General features: G+C 44.3%; 1 pseudogene; it reads right to left on the minus strand.

Moving 5' to 3' along the window:
• Positions 1-1,896: 1,896 nt before the first annotated feature.
• On the minus strand, positions 1,897-6,213 carry LOC118679318 (annotated as a pseudogene).
• Positions 6,214-6,522: the final 309 nt, after the last annotated feature.

Here is a 6,522-nt window from a genome sequence, read left to right on the forward strand (position 1 = left end):
ACTGCCTCAGGAGACGAAGTTCAGAGTGCCAGGATATTCTGTAGAATAAGTATAATTAATGTTAATATGTGATATAGTATTACAGAGATGGATGAGAGAATTTTATCTATAAATTAAAACAAAACCTTAAACATGAAGATAAAATAAGATCAACAAAATAGAAAAGTGGGTTAAAGAGCAGAATTAAAACAGCTGAAAATTAAATTTGTAACCTGGAAGTTGGCAACAAAGAATTCTTTCAAAATCAAGGCCCCAAAGACAAAGAAATAGAAAGTATTAAAGGAGCACCATGAGACAGAGGGGGTTTTTTAAAGAGTTCCAAAATTTGCCTAATTTAACTTTCAAAAGGAAACAAACAAAAGAGACTTGAAGGGAGGAAATAAACAGCAGAAGATAACATTTCCATAAAAGAAGACATGGATCCTCAAATTGAGGCAGCCGCTGGTGCTAGATGGGGCCTGGAGAAGCCCTGTATGCACACCGTGGTGACATTTCAGGACATCAGTGATGGAGAGAGTGTCCTAGAGGCCACAAAGCAAAACAAACGAGAATGTAGCTCCTCTATAAAGAAATGAGCTTTGTGTTGGAATCATATTTCTCAAAAGCGAGAGATGATTTCTGAAAGCAATACAGCAATATCTTCAAAATTGTTGAAATGTGATTTTGAACTAAAATTTATTCCAAGAAAAAATTAAATAGAAGCTAAAAATAGTTTGTTTGAAAGCCCCTTAAGGATTCAGAAAGATTACCAATCAGAAGCCCAATAAAAAATTTCTGGAGAATCTATTCCAGCAAAATAAAACAAAACTCTTGATAATTACATTGAGGAAGACTTGGGATATGGGGAGTAGTGCTTAGCCAAAGGAATAAGTAATTATTAATTCTAAATAAATATTATTTTTAGGCTATTTAATGACAACAAAGACTTGAATCTATAATCTTAACAGATTTCAGAATAGTTCAGAGCATGGAACAAAGGATGTTAAAAACTATGTTTAAGAACTTTAAAAGCACTTTTTTCTAGCTTTTTAACCTGGGGAATCACTACTGAACAACCTTGTGAGTTAGTACAAGTGCAAGAGAAAAATTAATACTCATTCTAAAATCACAGAAATAAACTTTTATTCACTTTGTTTTTAAAAATAATATATATTTTTATTGATTTCAGAGAGAAAGGAAGAGGGAGAGAGAGACAGAAACATCAATGATGAGAGAGAATCATTAATTGGCTACCTCCTGTAAACTTCCAGGTTACAAATTACACCCCCCTAACCCCCACTAGGGACCAAGCCTGCAACCCCGGCATGTGCCCTGACCAGGAATTGATCCGTGACCTCCTGGTTCATAGGTTGATGCTTAACCACTTAGCCACATTGTCCAGGCTCCCTTTGCTTGTTTTATACTGACTTCTTTAAACCAGTCTAATGGATTACATTTATTTGTTTTAATTTAAAATGACTTTATTCATTTATATGGACAGTAATACTGAAGAAGAATAATATTTTATTTTCAATCTGTTGGGCTTAGCTATCAATTTCACATCTCTTTTCCATCCCATGTATTGAAAGGCAGGAAAAGCCAATTTAAGGGCATTAGTAACTAATTTCACACAAGCTTGGATAACGGTGGGTTGTAGATGAGAAGTAAGTGTGGGTGGTGGGGAGGTGACATTCGGGGTCTCCAGAGCAGGATTGGACATGGAAGGTATGTTCCCCTGATTTAAGCTAGCAACATGCTCTCTGTGGTCCTTAGAGGAGCTGATCCCAAATCCCCCACCTGGAAAAGGGTGGAATCTTTAACAGTTTCTTCACTGCATTGCTTTTGGAGCTCTCTCAGTTGCCGCTCGGTTTTTCAAGGTTCAGCTGCTTTCAGGTCTTCTTTGGGTTCCTGACTTTTTCATGTTTTGGGGTCTCCAGATATTACAGTGCTTCGTGGTGTGCTCTGTGGGGCAGGGCAGGTGCCAAGTCTTGGTTCTTGTCACTGCTTGCTTTCTGCTCTGCAGCTTTCTTAGCCTCATATTTTCTTTGAACTTTAAGGGTTGCCTTTGTGATGGCCTATTGCGATTTCTCAGACAGCTTGATGTTGGTGACTGGGTTATTTCTCACAACCAAGAGTCTATGAACTATTGTGAATGCAGGCTCCTCATCGGGTACTTCACTTAGAACTGCTTGGTAAGTCATTGTTTTTGCTGGAAATAGTCCATCCAAAAATGGTTGCTGACATAGGGCTGGCGTAATGCCAAAGCTTGTACTGATTATTAACATGCAACCTGGAAGCATGCGTGGTAGTTAAAATGTGCTCCCCATCTGGGCACCAAGCAAAGTATATATGATCAGGACAACTGGTTTAGAAATAAGTTCGTATTTTTTAACAGCCCATAACTGCCCTTGTATGTCAGAGTTCTAAATCCAGCTAGCATGAATGTGTAGCATTAAAGTCAGCTAGCATGAATGTGTAGCATGAAAGCCAGCTAGCATGAATGTGAGGACTAAATAAACTGTTTAGAGCACCGGTTCCAAAGTCAAACACAGGATCGCATTTCAAGCTGAAACTGTTGCATTGGCAGGCAGAAAATCATAAATAGCATGAAACTCAGGAGGACAAGAATTCTGAACTACATCATGAATAGGGCTATGTTTTGGTAATTGAATGGATTACAGAACTTTCTCCATTTGTTGCAAGCTAATGCCTCATTTATTCCCTGTAGTAGGAAGTTCCTGTCTTGCCGAAACTCTTCCAGCTATTACCACACAGCAGTAGCTTTTCATACCCTTATCAACCTCAGAAGAACGTTGCTGCCCAAAGCTGCACCAGGGCCCTGAAGTTGGGGTGCAGATAACACAGAGCAAATGAAGGTGCGCCCTTACTGCCCAGTGCAGAGAGATCACATTTTTCCCAAGTGAAAACACACCATAATCCATTTTTTTGGAAATGCAAAGTACTTGCATTTTATTAAAAACTAGTGACCTGTTGCGCGAAATTGCGCGAAATCCAGAACCAATCTCCCCCTCCCGCCGTCCTCTCCTCACCCCCATGCCATGGGTCTGCCCCGAGTCCCAGAGTCCCGCCCTGCATGGCCGGCGTGCCCCGGGATGGCCCTGAGTTTTGGAGTGCTGCCCCAATGCCTGCCTCTGGGAAGTGCCCCCACTGCCCTGCCCCTGCTGTGCACGCTGCTATCTTGTGACAGTGTTACAGCATGAAGGTCAATTTGCATATCACCTCTTTATTATATAGGATTGTCTTTAAAGAAGTGACCTTCATAACTAATATTTCAGGTACAAATAGTTTCATTACCTGACCAGGATGGATACCAATTTTGCACTTTTTCTGGAGGAAAGTCTTACCCACATCCCAGAGTTCACATCACAGAGCTGCAGGTTGTGGCTCCCTGGGCACAAGCCTGGGGAACATAGGCTTCTCTAGAGCCAGAATATGTGTTTTTTGTTTTTTCTTTTTTTGTGATAAGTCAAGTCAACCTGCCTTAGAAGGTTGATTGAGAGTAGTAATTCTTTATTAGTGACATTGGTAATATTTATTGTTTTTTCCCCTTGTCTCAGCAAACAAGGTTCCACCCTTACTAAAAATATAGATTCTTCAATTTTGTCTAGATTCCCTTGGAAACACTGTGCTTTGTGTAAAATATGATGGTTCATTCACTATAGATGGTCCATCTGATCCTCAGATGGGTTCATACACTGACTGTGGGATCTTGGAAACACCACCAGCTCTGAATCGTCTCCTGGAAAACAGTTACTTCCCTTAAAGCCCCTTTGTGCTATAAATCACTCTACTACTGCCAGGCCTCTTATCTAACTCAGAGGAGTCAGTGTGGGGGTCCTTTTCTCACTGCTGAAAACTCAGGGAAAATACATCATCTGTCAAGGAGCACAGACTTTGCGCCTCTGATTTCTCTTTGGCCATCTTTCTAAGCCCAGGATGAATATCTGAGCAGCAGGCCTGGGCGCCCATCCGCTGTCCTGTCACTGCTCTGATGACAGATGGCTGGGGAGTAGGAGGGAGGAAGTACACTGTGTAGACAGTGAGCAGCTCTCACTCTGTGCAGAGCTCACATCGCTTTCCAACTCAACCCAGGAGGATGCCTGTCACCGTGACTTACATTTCAGCTCCTTCAGGGCAGTGACTGATAGCCCTCTTTTCCCACCTCTCACCCTGAGTCCTCCCCTGGCATTCTCATCTCAGAAATGGCCACTACCATCCATTATTTGTTCAATTCAAAGACTTGAGAATTTAACTCAATTATTTTCTTTCACTGCCTTTTCACAAAGAATCCAAAGAAGATCCAAATAAACCTCATACTCCTCCACTAGTCTCCACTTTAACTGCCACCCTCTGCGTAAAAGAACCACCTTCCCTCCCCTTCTCCACAATAGCCTCCAAGTTGCTCTACCTACTTTCTTCTCCTCCTCCTCCTCCTCCTCCTCCTCCTCCTCCTCCTTCTTCTTCTTCTTCTTCTTCTTCTTCTTCTTCTTCTTCTTCTTCTTCTTCTTCTTCTTCTTCTTCTTCTTCATGTATTTATTGATTTCAGAAAGAGAGAGGAAGAAGGAGAGAGATAAACATCTATATAAAAGCCTAAGCGACTGGCCAACCAACCAACCAACCAACCAGTGACCAGCCAACTGGCGGATAGCTGTGATGCACAATGATCAGTGGGAGGAAGACGCTCAATGCAGGAGCTGACGAGCAACAGCAACTTTGCAGAGTGCCCTCTCACACTCTGGAACCCCTCAGGAGGTGTGGGACTGCTGGTTTTGGTCTGATCCCCACAGGCCCTCCAGCAGGTGAGGCTGAGGTACCTCACCTGCTGGAGGGACCCTGCTCACTCTGCAGACACCCTTTGAGCCCTGGTGCTGCCCCAGGTGTGGTCAGCTGGAGAGGGACCATGGGAGGTTGGCTCCAGGGCATGTCTGGCCAGTCTCAGCCAGTCCCACCCCGCTGGCCACCTTCTAATTAATTTCATATCAATGTGCACGAATCCATGCACCGGGCCTCTAGTCAATGATAAGAGAGAATCATGGATCGGCTGCCTCCTGCACACCACCTACTGGTGATGGAGCCCACAACCTTGGGATGTGCCCTGACTGGGAATCGAACCTGTGACCTCCTGCTTCATGGGTTGAGGTTCACCCACTGAGCTACACCTGCTGGGCCCTGCTCCCCTCTTTCAATCATTTGTGCACAACAGAAGAACGACCTTGCAAAGATGAATTGAATCCCATCTCTCGGCTGTTCAAAGCACTAGAATGCTGCCCATCATACTTACAGTTGGCCAGACACCTGTCACTCCCTGCTTTCCATCTTTAAGGCAAGCACCGTTCTCTTGCTCAGTGCTCCTCCAGCCTCCCTTAAGTGCCATGAACACACTGTGGCCTTTCCCAACTCCGAGCTTCTCACATACAGTTGAAATGCCGGTTCTTTCTGTGACTTCCTCCTTAACCTTCAGACGGCAGTGGAACACCCTTTCCTGAGTAGCTTCTCCTAGGTCATGTCTTCTCACGCTGTTACTTCCCTCTCCGTCATTATCTTGCTTAGTCCTGTATTCACTTTCCTCTGTCTGTCTTCCCAGCAGAATTTAGGCTCTGTGAGGGGAGGGAGCTTGCTGGTCTCACTAACCCCTGATTCCCGGCCTGTATGTAGCACAGAGCTTGGCACATAGTAGGTACTCAATCTACGTTTGTTAAGTGAATTAACTTTTGTCACTTCTTTAACCCCCAGTGCCCAATGTGATCAGTAAATAGAATTGAATGAAAAGGAAATAGATGAATGAATCAATAAGTGGGTATTTCAATTGTTAATCCTGCTGCAAATGCTCTCCAAGGATGGTATAGCAGCACCTGAGCATGAGAACGCTTCCCTGTCTCTTCTTGGTCCTGTTCATGTGACAGCATTGATCAATTTCAGAACAAGCATGAATCATGTGGCGATGGAAGACACCAGGACTGTGGAGTCTTGAAATATCTCCCAGCTTGGTTGTTTCACTGGGAAAGAAGAGCCTATGGATGGGACCCTGAATGAGACAGAAAAGTTCTGATTTCCCTTGTCTATGGTTTAGATAGAAACAAAAGCGAACCCCTGACCTGGTCCCCCCTCTGACTAGGTCGTGTACCCATGTGCAGATGCAAAAGGGGAGGCCATGCCAGGAGGGGAACTCTGAATGGGTGGGTCTAAGGCAGCCAGAGTCTGGGCCCGGGCCATCTCGTAGCTTGTCAAGTGGCCAACCAGAAAGGCACAAGTGGCAATGGAAATGGTTGGAAGATGAAGCAAGGGGACTTCCACAGCGGCCACCACAACCTGCCTCCATATTTGCCCCTTGTCTTTCCTTACAAGGAGCTATGGTGTCTAACCCTGACCATCCTCACTCCCCTTTGGAGAATGCTCCTGTGACTGACTACAAGGTGTGAGTTGTCCATCCAGATCTGATCCCCACCCCTCAGGTCTCAAAGAAGAGCCTGGATGCGAAACACAGGATGCTCTCCTGACTTCCTAGAGTCCCCTCACCCCACC

Source organism: Myotis myotis, unplaced genomic scaffold (assembly GCF_014108235.1).
Source record: "Myotis myotis isolate mMyoMyo1 unplaced genomic scaffold, mMyoMyo1.p scaffold_m19_p_24, whole genome shotgun sequence".
NCBI classification, from domain to species: Eukaryota; Metazoa; Chordata; class Mammalia; order Chiroptera; family Vespertilionidae; genus Myotis; species Myotis myotis.